Raw genomic sequence first — 15882 nt, 5'->3', positions numbered from 1 at the left:
ACTAGAGAAGCAAGAGCAAACACATTCAAAAGCTAGCGGAAGGCAAGAAATAACTAAGATCAGAGCAGAGCTGAAGGAAATAGAGACACAAAAAACCCTTCAAAAAATCAATGAATCCAGGAGCTGGATTTTGAAAAGATAAACAAAATTGATAGACCACTAGCAAGACTAATAAAGAAGAAAAGAGAAGAATCAAATAGACACAATGAAAAATGATAAAGGGGATATCACCACCAATCCCACAGAAATACAAACTGCCATCAGAGCATACCATAAACACCTCTATGCAAATAAACTAGAAAATCTAGAAGAAACGGATAAACTCTTTGACACATACACCCATCCAAGACTAAACCAGGAAGAAGTTGAATCTCTGAATAGACCAGTAACAGGCTCTGAAAGTTAGGCAATAATTAATAGCTTACCAACCAACAAAAGTCCAGGACAAGATGGATTCACAGCCAAATTCTACCAGAGGTACAAGGAGGAACTGGTACCATTCCTTGTGAAATTTTTCCAATCAATAGAAAAAGAGGGAGTCCTCCCTAACTCATTTCATGAGGCCAGCATCATCCTGATACCAAAGCCTGGCAGAGACAACCAAAAAAGAGAATTTTAGACCAATATCCCTGATGAACATCGATGCAAAAATCCTCAATAAAATACTGGCAAACTGAATCCAGCAGCACATCAAAAAGCTTACCCACCATGATCAAGTGGGCTTCATCCCTGGGATGCAAGGCTGGTTCAACATATGCAAAAAAATTAACGTAATCCAGCATATAAACAGAACCAATGACAAAAACCACATGATTATCTAAACAGATGGAGAAAAGGCCTTTGACAAAATTCAACAACCTTCATGCTAAAAACTCTCAATAAATTAGGTATTGATGGGACGTATCTCAAAATCATAAGAGCTATTTATGAAAACCCACAGCCAATATCATACTGAATGGGCAAAAACTGGAAGCATTCCCTTTGAAAACTGGCACAAGACAGGGATGCCCTCTCTCACCTCTCCTATTCAACATAGTGTTGGAAGTTCTGGCCAGGGCAATCAGGCAGGAGAAGGAAATAAAGGGTCTTCAATTAGGAAAAGAGGAAGTCAAATTTTCCCTGTTTGCAGATGACATGACTGTATACTTAGAAAACCCCATTGTCTCAGCCCAAAATCTCCTTAAGCTGATAGGCAACTTCAGCAAAGTCTCAGGATACAAAATCAATGTACAAAAATCACAAGCATTCTTATACACCAATAACAGACAAACAGAGAGCCAAATCACGAGTGAATTCCCATTCACAATTGCTTCGAAAGGAATAAAATACTTAGGAATCCAACTTACAAGGGAGGTGAAGGATCTCCTCAAGGAGAACTACAAACCACTGCCCAATGAAATAAAAGAGGATACAAACAAATAGAAGAACATTCCATGCTCATGGGTAGGAAGAATCAATATCGTGAAAATGGCCATACTGCCCAAGGTAATTAATAGATTCAATGCCATCCCCATCCAGCTACCAATGACTTTCTTCACTGAATTGGAAAAGAGTACTTTAAAGTTCATATGGAACCAAAAAAGAGCCCACATTGCCAAGTCAATCCTAAGCCTAATGAACAAAGTTGGAAGCATCACACTACCTGACTTCAAACTATACTACAAGGCTACAGTAACCAAAACAGCATGGTACTGGTACCAAAACAGAGATAGAGACCAATGGAACAGAACAGAGCCCTCGGAAATAATGCTGCATATCTACAACCATCTGATCTTTGACAAACCTGACAAAAAGAAGAAATGGGGAATCGATTCCCTATTTAATAAATGGTGCTGGGAAAACTGGCTAGCCATATGTAGAAAGCTGAAACTGGATCCCTTCCTTACACCCTATACAAAAATTAATTGAAGATGGATTAAAGACTTAAATGTTAGACCTAAAACCATAAAAACCCTAGAAGAAAACCTAGGCAATACCATTCAGGACATAGGCATGGGCAAGGACTTCATGTCTAAAACACCAAAAGCAATGGCAACAAAAGCCAAAACTGACAAATGAGATCTAATTAAACTAAAGAGCTTCTGCACAGCAAAAGAAACTACCATCAGAGTGAACAGGCAACCTACAGAATGGGAGAAAATTTTTGCAATCTACTCATCTGACAAAGGGCTAATATCCAGAATCTACAATGAACTCCAACAAATTTAGAAGAAAAAAACAAACAACCCCATCAAAAAGTGGGCAAAGTATATGAACAGACACTTCTGAAAAGAAGGCATTTATGCAGCCAAAAGACACATGAAAAAATGCTCATCATCACTGGCCATCAGAGAAATGCAAATCAAAACCACAATGAGATACCATCTCACACCAGTTAGAATGGCGATTATTAAAAAGTCAGGGAACAACAGCTGCTGGAGAGGATAGGAGGGATCAACAGGTGCTGGAGAAATAGGAACTCTTTTACACTGTTGGTGGGACTGTAAACTAGTTTAAGCATTGTGGAAGTCAGTGTGGCGATTCCTCAGGGATCTAGAACTAGAAATACCATTTGACCCAGCCATCCCATTACTGGGTATATAACCAAAGGATTATAAGTCATGCTGCTATAAAGACACATGCACACGTATGTTTATTGTGGCACTATTCACAATAGCAAAGACTTGGAACCAACCCAAATGTCCAACAATGATAGACTGGATTAAGAAAATATGGCACATATACACCATGGAATACTATGCAGCCATAAAAAATGATGAGTTCATGTCCTTTGTAAGGACATGGGTGAAGCTGGAAACCATCATTCTCAGCAAACTATCGCAAGGACAAAAAACCAAACAGCACATGTTCTCACTCATAGGTGGGAACTGAACAATGAGAACACATGGACACAGGAAGGGGAACATCACACACCGGGGACTGTTGTGGGGTGGGGGGAGGGGGGAAGGATAGCATTAGGAGATATACCTAATGTTAAATGACAAGTTAATGGGTGCAGCACACCAACATGGCACATGTATACATATGTAACTAACCTGCACATTGTGCACATGTACCCTAAAACTTTAAGTATAATAAAATGCATTTTTAACAAATGCATATTAATTTGAATCAATACACATAAAAGTTTCAGAAGCACTGCTATCATGTACCACTAATTACTTGTTCCTAAACAGACCCAAAGTTTGAAAGCAGTTGATTCTCTTTTCTCCTAGCGTCATTTGGGGTCATGCACCCTATTCTTGGCCAATCAGAACACCACAAATTTAAGACTTCCTTGATTGGTTCGGAGATGATTAAGTGGCTCAGCCATGTAAGCCAACATTTCCCACGAGACTTTTGCCAGGGCTATCGAAAGCAGTTCTCTTTCTTATTAAGCTTGGTTAGCTTTTAGAATTAAGTTCTATATCCCTGATGGCCAACTTTTTCACTACATAGAGAGTGCTTGCCTAAGAATAAAGCAGACACAGAGGAATAAAATAAAGTTGAGATGGAAAGAGCAATGGACAAATTGAAAGAAGAGAGAGGAGAAGGAGAGGGGAGTAGCGGAGAAGAGAGGAGGGGAGAGGAGGGGAGGGGAAGGAAGGGGAGGGGAGGGGAGGGAAGGGAAGGGAGAACAGGGGAGCAGAGAGGAGAGGAGAGCTGGAAAGGGGAGGGGAGGAGGGGAAGAAGTAAAGAAAAAAGGAGGAAAGAGAGAGAAAGGAAAGGGAAATAAAGGGAGAGGAAGGGGAAAAATATCTTTAAGTGCCTAATAACAGCTGTGCCTTAAACCACCATCACCTGTGGGATTTCTCAATTACATAAGTCATTAAATTCCATTTCTTAAGTTGGAGTTGGGTTTCTAACACTTGCAAATGAAAGTATCCTAATTGTACAGATGATGAAAGTGTTTCCATGAGGAATTTAATTACTAAACTACCAGACAACAGTCTCTTGGTGTCCCTTACATTTAGAAACATGCTTTAATTTTCAGCCTGAGCCAAATTTACTCTCTAATGTATTCAACAAAACAAGTTCATGTTTTACATTCCTGAATCTCAAAACATGTGCTTTCTCTTGAATAATTACAAATGTGACTGCTGGTGATCTTGTTATAATGGCTGTCTTGGTATGAATTGATCAAATTCAGATTAGTGTTTTACTTTATTATTAAAAACACTTGGTTTGAACTTGTTACATTAGTGATTTTAAATCTGAACACTTTCTGAAAACCTGTTTCATGTTTTGGACACACCGCAAGTAAACAGATTCAATGTAGATGGAAAAAAAAACAAATTTTCCTTTCCTTCTCACCCTTCCTACTGCTCCCTGCCATCTTTCAAATTTCTTATCTCTTCCTTTTTTTGTTGCTTTTTTTTTTTTTTTTTTTTTGAGACAGAGTTTCACTCTTGTTCCCCAGGCTCGAGTGCAATGGCATGATCTCAGCTCACTGCAACCTCCACCTCCTGGGTTCAAGCGATTCTCCTGCCTCAGCCTCCTGAGTAGCTGGGATTACAGGCATGTGCCACCATGCCCAGCTAATTTTTTATTTTTTTTTTTGTATTTTTAGTAGAGACAGGGATTCTCCGTGTTGGTCAGCCTGGTCTTGAATTCCTGACCTCAGGTGATTGCCTGCCTCGGCCTCCCAATATTCTAGGATTACAGGCATGAGCCACCGTGCCCAGCACCTCCTCTTTCTTTTAATTGTTATTCTTGGACCAAATAGTGGACACCATTTAAACCAAAATCTATTTTTTGAATCAACTTGGAATTAAGCAGTTTGTCATATTTTCTTCACACTGTAAAAATCCAGTTATCAAATTATCCAGTAGATATTACATGCCATCTTCATGGGAATTTTTAAACATATAAAACATTGCAAAGGAGATATTGGGGTTAAAATATATTGAATCATTGGGCTAATAAAATAATTTGAAAATGATGGTATGCATTCTTAAACTGTTTTATTTTCTGATAACTTTTCATAAAATTTCAGACAAGCCATCACAAAATTGGATGTTTCAATGTGCAGCATTATTTCTGTATCAATATCTTTATATATCTATATATTTTCTTATGATAAATAAGACTTTTCAGTTTTGAGTAAGGCTGATGGTGATAACAGTTCCTAAATCTAAAATGGTAAGCTCCACTTACCTACCTCATGCAAATCCATTTTGTTTTCTTGTTTTGATTTTTTTTTAGTTGTACAAAATTATAGGGTACATGTGAAGTTTTATTACACATATCTAGTGCATAGTAAACAAGTCAGTTTCCATCGCCTGAGTACAATACATTTTTGTTAACTGTAGTCAACCTACTCAACTGTAAAACATTTAATTAGCTCCTTCTTTCTAACTGTATGCTCATACCCTTTAACACACTTCTCTTAAGCCTTCCCTATATCCCCCACTCACCCTTCCCAGTCTCTGTCTTCCCACTCCTTATCTCTACATGATCAAATGTGTTCACTCCCACATATAAGTGAGAAAACATGTTATATTTGTCTTTTGGTGCCTAGCTTATTTCACTTAACATAGTGATTTCCTCTATCCATGTTTCTGCAATCCATACACAATGCAATAGTACATGACCATAAAAAATAATGAAATGTATATGTAAGTGATATATATACACATATATTTAATAATAGATGTACATATTCATATTTATAAGTATATATTACTTACATAAATGAATACATATATATTTATAAATGCATTTATACATAAATATATTTCATTACATAGAAGTCATATATATTTAATTTCACATTGGAATATATATATATTTTTTTATCCACTCATCCATTGATGGACATGGGTTGAATTCATATATTTTCTACTGTCATTAAAGCTGTAATAAGCTTGTGAATACAAATATCCCTTTGATACACTGATTTCTTTTCCTTTGGGTAGACACCTAGTACTGGGATTTCTAAATCAAATGGTAACTCAGTTTTTAGAGAAATCACAAGTTTTCAATAATGGCTGTGGTAATTTATAACCACATCAATAACATACTGTATATAAGACATGTTTTATTTTCCTCCACATGTTTGACAAAATGTGCAACTTTTTGTCTAAGTTATAATGAACCAATTTTCATTTTGTTGGCCCTGTGCATTTTTTTAAAAATTCTGTTTCATTTTGTACTGCTCCGTACTTAATTATTTCTTTTCATCTGCTATTTGGGGTTTGGTTTGTTCTTGATTTTCTAGTTCCTTCAAGATCATTGTTAGATTGTTATCTTTCTACTTTTTTGATGTAGGCATTTATTCCTACAAACTGTTTTTATGGTATCTCACAGGTTTTGGCATGTTGTGTTGCCAATTTCACTCGTTTCAAGAAATTTTTAAAACTTCCATCTTAATTTATTCATTAACACGATAGTGATTCAGGAGAATGTTGTTTAATTTGTATGTGTTTGTAGTTTCCAAAGTTCCTCTTTGTATTGATTTTTACTTTTATTTTGCACTCTACAAAGATAGTTGATGTGATATTATGTTTTTTTTCTAGATTTGTTGAGGCTTCTTCTAACATACAGTCTATCCTGAAGAATGTTCCATGCACTGATTAGAAAAATGTGAATTCTGTAGCTGTTGAAAAAATGTTCTGTAAATGTTAGTTAGGTCCATTGGTCTAAAGTCCAGTTTAAATCTAAAGTGTTTTAATTTTTTGCTTAGATGTTCTGTTTAATGCTGGGAGTGGGGTGTTGAAGTCCCCCACTATTATTGTATTGTAGTGCACCTCTCTTTTTAGATCTAGTAATATTTGTTTTATAATTCTGGTTCCTCTAATGTTGGCTGCATATATATTTAGAATTGTTTTATCCTTTTCCCGGATTGGTGCCTTTATCATTATAATGAGGCCCATATAAGGCATCAATTCAAAAAAAGGATATGCTTTGTCTTTTTAAAAATGTTTTTGACTTAAAGTTTGTTTTATCTATATAAATAAAGCTACTTCTTTTCACTTTTGGTTTCTTTTCATGGAACATCTTTCCATGCCTTTGCTAGCAGTCTATATAAGTTTTTCTGATAAGGTGAACTCCTTGTAAGCAGCAGATAGTTAGATCAATTTTTTAAATTCACTAAATCTTTGTATATCTTTTATATAGAGAATTTAATCCATTTTGTCTAAGGTTAATATTGATATATATAAGGCTTTGTTTTTGTCACATTGCTAATTGTTTTCTAGCTGTTTTACATATTTTCTGTTTCTTTCTTTTTATCTTAGTATTTGTCATTGTGGTTTGGTGGATTTCTGTAGTGATACCACTTGAGTCTTTTCTCTTCCTCTTTTGTGTGATTGCTTAACCAGGAGTTTTATACTTTTCTGTGTTTTCATAATGGTAAATATCATCCTTTGCTTCCAGATATAGGACTCCTTTGAGCATTTCTTGCAGAATCAGTTTAGTGGTAACAAATTCTCTCAACATTTGCTTCTCTGGGAAATACTTTATCTTCCGTTTTTTTGTAAAGGATAATTTTGCTGAATAATATTCTTGTCTGTCATGATTTTCTTTCTGTACTTTGAATGTAGTATCCGATTTCCTTCTGCCCTGTAAGGTTTCTGCTGTGAAATCTGATGGGGTTTCCTTTATAGGTGACTAAAAACTTTTCTCTTGCTGCTTTTAGGCTTTGCTCTTTGAGTTTAGACAGTCTAGCTACAATGTGCCATGAAGAAGACCTTTTGCATTGTATCTGCTTGAATATCACTGAGTCTCCTGTCTCGGGATGTCTAAATCTCTTGCTAGGCCTAGCAAGCATTCATCTATTATTTTGTTAAATAGGTTTTCTAATTCTTTAATTCTCTATTTGCCCTCAGGGATACAAAGAATTTAATATTTGGTGACTTTTTGTTGTCCCAAACATCATGGAGGCTTTGCTCATTCTTTTTTATTGTTTTTTTCTTTATTTTTGTCTGACTGAATTATTTCAAAAGACCAGTCTTCATTTTCTATGATTCTTTCTTCTGCTTGGTCTGGTCTATTGTTGAAGCTTTCTAATGCATTTTGTATTTCTTTCATTGAATTCCTCAGTTTCTGAGTTTCTATTTGTTTCTTTTTAAAAATATCTATCTCTTTGGAAAATTTCCCATTTATATACTGAATTGATTTCCTGATTTATTTGTATTATTTTTCAGAATTATCTTGTATCTCACTGAGTTTCTTTAAAATTAATATTTTGAATTCTTTATCTGAGATTTTGAGAATTTCTGCTTGATTAAAAATCTATTGCTGCAAAATCATTATGTTCCTTTGCAGGTGTCAAATGTTCTTGCTTTTGCATTTTTCCTGTGTCCTTATGTTGATATCTGTGCATCTGGTGTAATAGCCATTTTTTCATATTTTTGAATGGACTTTTGTAGAGGATGACTTTTTCCCAAATATATATCTATGGTGTTGATTGGGTAGGGCACTTTGGATTTGATTCTGTATACATGTAATAGTGTAGTCTCTGGATGATTTCTTTGACTGTAAACAGCATTAGAGATATCTGTGATTTCCTTAGTGGGTTAGGGTGCAGTTATTAGTGGAGGTTGTAGTAAAGTCATAGTGGGGATGGGGATGTCACATAGCCAGTCTTCAGGCCCTAGTGATGGCAGCAGTGGGCTGAGCATTCTGATCCTTATGCCTTAGGGTGGCATACACTGGCACCTGTGGTAGTGGTTACTGGAGGGCCAATTCTTGGGCCTCCAGGTGGCTAGCTTGAATGCTGATAGTTGCAGAGATGGACCAGGCAGGTTTTCAATTTACTGGGTCCCTGGACAGCTTGTTTGTATACGCAATGCCAGTAGCATTAGCAGGATGATTCTTGAGTCCCAAATCATGTACACTGATGTTAGTAGTGACTGCAGTGGGCTGGGTAGGCCAGTCTCTGGGCCCTCAGGTGGTGCTTGTAGGTAGGTGCCAGATAAGGTGGTAAGAGCCAGGAGTTTAAGCTGAACATTAGGCCCCCAAGAGGAGTGCTCAGGTGCCCAGGGTGGTGAATTGCTTTGGGCAGTCTCTAGGACCTTGAAGCATGTGCTCTGTCTTAGAGATGGGGGCAAAGCTGGGTTTGGCAGGCTTGTGCTCAAGCCTCCCAAATGTGAGAACAGCCACTAGCCAAGGTTGGTGGGTTGAGGGTGATCCTCAGTACCCAGGTAGAATGCTGGGTGAGCAGTAGTGTTAGCCCCACTGAGGAAGGTGAGCCCAGACTCAGTGGCCACAGTCTAAGCTAGTTGGTGGGGAACACATGTCCCTCTCATGCCCTAGTCACAGTGGGTCTCATCTCTGAGCCCTGGTAGTGGTAGCCCACACCTAGCTCACACCTCAGGCCCAGCTACAGGAGACCCACCATAAGTCCCGGTGGTAACTCATGTCCCACTTGTGTCCCCTTCTCAGTCCTGGCAGCACTTGCTTCTCAACACCAGTAGCTGAAGCCCACACCTCACTGGCTTCTCAGCCTTGGCTGCAGCAGCCTATTCCCAGGTCATGGCCCAGTCCCAACAGCAACTGCCCAAGTTTTCCTAGCACTTCAGTGTAAGGGCTGCTGAGCCCAAGGACAATATGCAGTCTAATAAAGTCTGGGATTGAAAATGGTGTTTTGCTGTAGCCACCTATGACTCAGAAAGGGTGCAAGAACAAGTGCAAGCTCTCTCCCTAAAGCGGTTCCATCTCATTGTCTCCTGGCACCTCCTTATGTTAGTTTCAGGTCTTGAAAGGGTTGAGGGACTCTCCTGTTGCCAGGATTTCATGATTCCATGCTGGGAATGTGAGATGCTGGGAATCTCTCACTTACTCATTCCCTACATTGGGCAGTTCCTCCTGGCTTCCAGCTCATACCAGCCAAGCAGGCTGTCTCTCTTTTTTTGTTCCCTTGCTTTTGTTTCTTCCTGTCATTTCTCAGTTGAATTCCAGTGTTATCTCTTGGATAATGTATTTGAAGTATGATTACGCACTATTTTGGATCTTTTAAGTGGAGGAGGTGAGCGTGAAATGCTTCTAGTCAACCAATTTGAAGTCCACAATAGATAACTTCCATTTTCTTTAAGTTAGAACTGTTTAACACAGAGAAGAACAAAAGCTATTTTTCATTTAGTCAGTCAACATACGTCTATTGAATACTTATAATGTGTTAGACTCTGTGGTAAGAGGTAAAAATTGGAAATTGATAAGTCATTGTGTGGCATTCTAATACAGTGAAATACATTGTATTCTAATATAATGAAATACATTAGTAGATTTGTAGGAAGTCTGGGAGAAGGAGGTCTTATATGTACTCCTGGGGATCTTTATCAAAGCATCCAATGCCCCAATTTTTTCTTCCCCAATGCTCATCCGCAGATCTATCAAAATTAGGAGTTATTCACATGAAAAAGCTTTCCAGGGCTTGATTTACTCCAAATTTTCCAAACTCCTCACCAATTTATAACCACTATATGGTGTTTCCAACAAGGTGTTCCATGAGAGCAGTGATATACAAATAGTTTTGTGTATGTAGAGTTGGAGAAGTAAGGGAAATTTCTTGTTGCTATTGTGATTATTCTTTCTGTATTTGAAGTGAGCCTTGAAGGACTAAAAGGGTAAAAACAGATGGGAAAGGGAGAAAAGAGCATTTCAGCTTATGGAAATATAAGCATAATAATTACTAACATTTATGAAGCTTTTACCATGTGCTGTACACATCCCTCAGGTCGTTGACACGGAGATAAAGGACAGTGGTTACATGAATTTCCTCTGGTTTCCTAGGTAATGAATGGTGGCGCTTGGATGTGGCTCCCAGCTTTCTGAAAGGATACTCCAAAAAGAATGTTCTAACCTCCAAAGTTGGTTTCCATAAGGGTAAGCACTTAGGGAATAATGATCAGTTTAAATGCACCAGTGTCACTACTCATTTTGGTTTATATGGTAAGATGCATAATGTATATAACATACATACATAAAATGTATATATGAAAATAGGTATGTATAATATATCTCTCTCCATATATATATGCATATATATATATATATATATATATATACACACACATAGAATCTCCAGAACCTGGGGACCAAAATTTCTAGTTGCTTATCTTCATGGGCCAATGCATGCATGCACAGGTGCTTAGCAGCTGTGCATTAATGAACACCACTGATGAAATGATTCTTTAGGATGAAAATTTCTTCCAAAAATAAGATAGGTAGTTTTATTTTTTGACAGATTGCGATGTGCAATATCTACTTTATAAGGAGAATAAAAAATCTAGTTTCAAAGTGTTGTTTTACATGTAAATGTGATGTCAAAAATATGCTTTTGCTCTGACTCTTCATAGGCCATTCTGTTCAGTCCCAAAGTCATTATCAAAATCCTTTGACTTTTTGCTATGTACTCCTCAATTTTATTTCATGCATCTTGAAGAAACAAAAGACGTTTCAAATATAAATAGAGAATGAAAGTCTAGTTGTTGCATATAGGCCAGGCACCTTATCTAGCTCTCTGTGTGAATTTCCACCTCACTGCTTGCTGAGACTCTGCAAGAGGCAGGCTTCATCAGTTCGAAAATACCACACTCTGTCTTGATAGCTCATCCTCCTCTCTGTTTGTCACAGATGTTTCCAAGTGCAATGAGATGTGATTTAAAGAAAAGTGCTAATTTTTAAAAAGGTAAAAATTCTAAATTGAGTAATCTGTATATGCATTGCTGCCAAGTATTGGTTTGAGCTGATTCAAAAGAATTCAATCTATGGACATACATATCTTAATATATTTAAGGTCAATAAGACACATAAAAAATTCTCAGTAAAAGTCATGTAAAGGGAAACTGTTATGTTTGCACAGAGTTCATATATTTGCAATTTGGTTCCCATGATAAAAACATGATAATATCATAAGTAAGTGTAACTTTTCAATTTTAATAAGGTTTTGCTTGAAAGTCAGGATCATCTTATATATTCACTTCCTGATTGGATATTCTGCTATCTTTACAGAGCTCACATGGGAGAAAGGATTAATTTTTCTAAATTGAATTTTAAAAGATATTTTATGCTTCTTTTCCATTCAAATATGGTTAAAAGTTAACCTAGTTCAAGGGAAAAGGCAGGAAAGTGTACAGCCTTAAATCCCAATTGAAGGAAAGACACTTTTTCGGTGGAAGAAGTTCATCAGTATTCTTCATAAATACTATCTTCATAAATATTATCAAGTGAGATTAAAACTATTATGCATTTTAAAACTTCTTCAGGGGCTTCTTTTTCCATTTGGTTCCACATGATAGCTTTTCTTTGGAAGTAGATTTGTGGCCCAGTGAGTAGCATTTGTTGTTGTAGAATTTTATTTTCTCATTAAGTGGCTTGCCCATAAAAAACAAGGCAGCTCTACTTCTACACAGTAGTGAAATATGAGAACATTTCTAGTAAGAAGACTAGGCAACAGGGCAGGGTGAAGGTGTGGAGAGAGAGAGAGAGAGAGAGAGATGTTCAATCGTCATTGTAATTGTATCTAATCATCACAGCATCACAGAAATGGAGAAGCTACTACAAAGGAAGAGAAGTCCTACTGCCCTGTCTGGATAAGACATTCCATTTTTTGATAGAATTTTCAGAGTACAGAAATAGTGTTTATATTTGTTGGGAAGTCAGAGTTGACAAAGTATTGTTTGGGGCATATCTAGATTTGTCAAGTTGGTGCTCATAATTTTTCATTTATTCTTGATGTGATTATTTCTTAGCTTTCAGAACTGAGGAGTTACTAGTCAGTCAATCATTTCAGCTAGTATCCTCTTAGTAGACTAATAAAGTTCTGTTTTTTTCCTTCAACTTTTATTTTAAGTTCTGGGGTACATGTGCAGGATGTGCAAGTTTGTTACATAGGTAACACCTAAGTATTAAGCTCAGAATCCATTAGCTATTCTTCCTGATGCTCTCCCTCCCCCTGTCCCAAGACAGGCCCCAGTGTGTGTTGTTCCCCACCATGTGTCAATGTGTTCTCATCATTCAGCTCCCACTTATTAGTGAGAACATGAGGTGTTTGTTTTCTGTTCCTGTGTTAGTTTGCTGAGGATAACGGCTTCCAGCTCCATTCATGACCCTGCAAAGGACTTGATCTTGTTCCTTTTTATGGCTGCATAGAATTCCATAGTGTATATGTACCATCTTTTCTCTATCCAGTCTATCATTGGTGGGCATTTGGGTCGATTCTATGTCTTTGCTATTGTGAATAGCACTGCAATGAACATACGTGAGCATATATCTTTATAATAGAATGATTTATATTCCTCTGGGTATATACCCAGTAATGGGATTGCTGGTCAAATGGTATTTCTGCTTCCAGATCTTTGAGGAATTGCCTCACTGTCTTACACAATGGTTGAACTAATTTACATTTCCAACAACCATGTAAAAGCATTCCTTTTTCTCCACAACCTCACCAGCATCTGTTGTTTCTTGACTTATTAATAATTGCCATTCTTACTGGTTTTCAATTGTATCTCTTGTGGTTTTTATTTGCATTTCTCTAATGATCAGTGTTGTTGGGCTTTTTCTTCATATGTTTGTTGGCCACATAAATGTCTTCTTTTGAGAAGTGTCTGTTCATGTCTTTGCCCACTTCTTAATGGGGTTGTTTGGTTTTTTCTTGTAAATTTGTTTAAGTTTCTTGTAGACTCTGGATATTAGACATTTGTCAAATGGCTGTATTACAAAAATGTTAAGGGCAGCCAGAGAAAAAGGCCAGACCACCTGCAAAACGAAGCCCATCAGGCTAACCGCAGATCTCTCAGTGGAAATGCTACAAGTTAAAAGAGATTGGAGTCAAAAATTCAACATTCTTAAAGAAAAGAATTTCCAACACAAAATTTCATATCCAGCCAAACTAAGCTTCATAAGTGAAGGAGAAATAAGATCCTTTTCAGACAAGCAAATGCTGAGGGAATTCACCACCACCAGGCCTGCCTTGCAAGAGATCCTGCAGGAAGCACTAAATATGGAAAGAAAAAACTGTTACCAGCCACTACAAAAACACACTGAAGTACCCAGACCAGTGACACGATGAAGCAGCTACATAAACAAGTCTGCAAAATAACCAGCTGGCATCATGACAGGATCAAGTTCACATATTACAATATTAACCATAAATGTAACTGGGCTAAATGCTCCAATTAAAAGACAGAGAATGGCAAGCTGGGTAAAGAGCCAAGACCCATCAGTATGTTGTATTCAAGAGACCAATCTCATGTGCAAAGACACACATAGGCTCAAAATAAAGGGATGGAGAAAAATTTATCAAGCAAATGGAAAACAGAAAAGAGCAGTGGTTGCAATCCTAGTTTTGGACAAAACAGACTTTAAACCAACAAAGATCAAAAAAGACAAAGAAGGGCATTACATAATGCTAAAGGGCTCAATTCAACAAGAAGAGTTAACTATCCTAAATATATATGCACCCAATACAGGAGCACCCAGATTTATAAAGCAATTTCTTAGAGACCTACAATGAGATTTAGACTCCCACACAATAAAGTTCTCTTTATACTGCTTTTCATGCAGCTGTCACTATGTTTCTGGCTATTTAACTATTCTCTTAATGTGTTGAGCATTTAAAAGGTGTAGAGATAAATTAAATGATTACACCCAGTCCATACATGTAATATTTACGTACAATATTATGAATTATGCCATTTACCTTTTATTTGGCTGTAGAATGCTTGCCTTTTGCAAATTTAAGATTTGAGTGAAATCTCAATGAATAACATCAATATGAAAAGTTAAAATTTAAAATAGAAGCTATAGGCTTCATAATATGCTACCTCAGCTTTTTTATTTTTATTTTTTAGTTTACTGTTAAAGTTTAGAATAGTATTAGATTTACAGATAAGTTAGGAAGAGAGTACAGAGAGTTCCTATATACCCTCCACACAGGTTTCCCTATTGCTAACATCCTACATTAATATAAGTTTTAATTTGTCACAATTAATGAACCAATATTGTTATATTATTATTACTGAAGTTCATACTTTATTTCCGTAGTTTTTACCAAATGTCTTTTTTCTATTCAAGAATCCCAATCAGTATATCACACTACATTTCACTGTGATGACTCTTCACATGCCATGCCAGTTTCTTTCTTTTTTCCTCTCATAATTAGACTGAAATTATATTTTTGGGGGGACAAAATCCACAGAAGTAAAACACTATTCTCATCACAATGTATCAATAATCCTACAAGCTATTAACATGACTTATCCCTGTCAATATTATCTTTGAACACCGGGCTATGGTAGTGTTGTCAGATTTCTTCATTGTAAAGTTACTCCCCACCTTCCATGCTGTACTTTGGAAGGCAGTCACTATGTACAGCCCATATATAAGGAATGGAGAAGTATGTTGCACCTTCTTGAGTAGAGATTAGCTATATGAATTATTTGGAATTCTCCTAGATGAGAGAATTATCTATTCCTCTTATTTATTTATTCAATCATTTATTTATGTCAGTATGGACTTATACAATTTTATTTTATATTTTAGATTATTATTTAATACAAGTTTATCCATTTTGTTGTTCAAATTGTTTTAGCTTTGGTCATGGGTATCCTTTTGTTTAGCTACTTTATCCCTTTGACATAGTACCATCATCGAAGGTTTGTTTGTTTTGTTTTTAGCACTACAAAATGCTCTGAATACATCTTGTTTATCTTCTGACTCAATCCTAGAATCAAGTATTTCTCTATGGAGCCCACTGTCTTTTACTGGAGTGTGGTATTAGAATCCAAGATTTGTGTGCTACTTATATTCATTATGACTGAAGTGTCAGTACTTCTAAGCCTTTTCAGCTGACAGAGGAAGTATATACTAATAAGCTAAACATGAGTTTATACTGATGTTTTCAACTTAAATCTAATACCACATGAATCATTTTAGATTTATCCCCTTGCTGGTCTG

Source organism: Pan paniscus, chromosome 5 (assembly GCF_029289425.2).
Source record: "Pan paniscus chromosome 5, NHGRI_mPanPan1-v2.0_pri, whole genome shotgun sequence".
NCBI classification, from domain to species: Eukaryota; Metazoa; Chordata; class Mammalia; order Primates; family Hominidae; genus Pan; species Pan paniscus.
Note: the sequence above shows the minus strand (reverse complement) of the source record.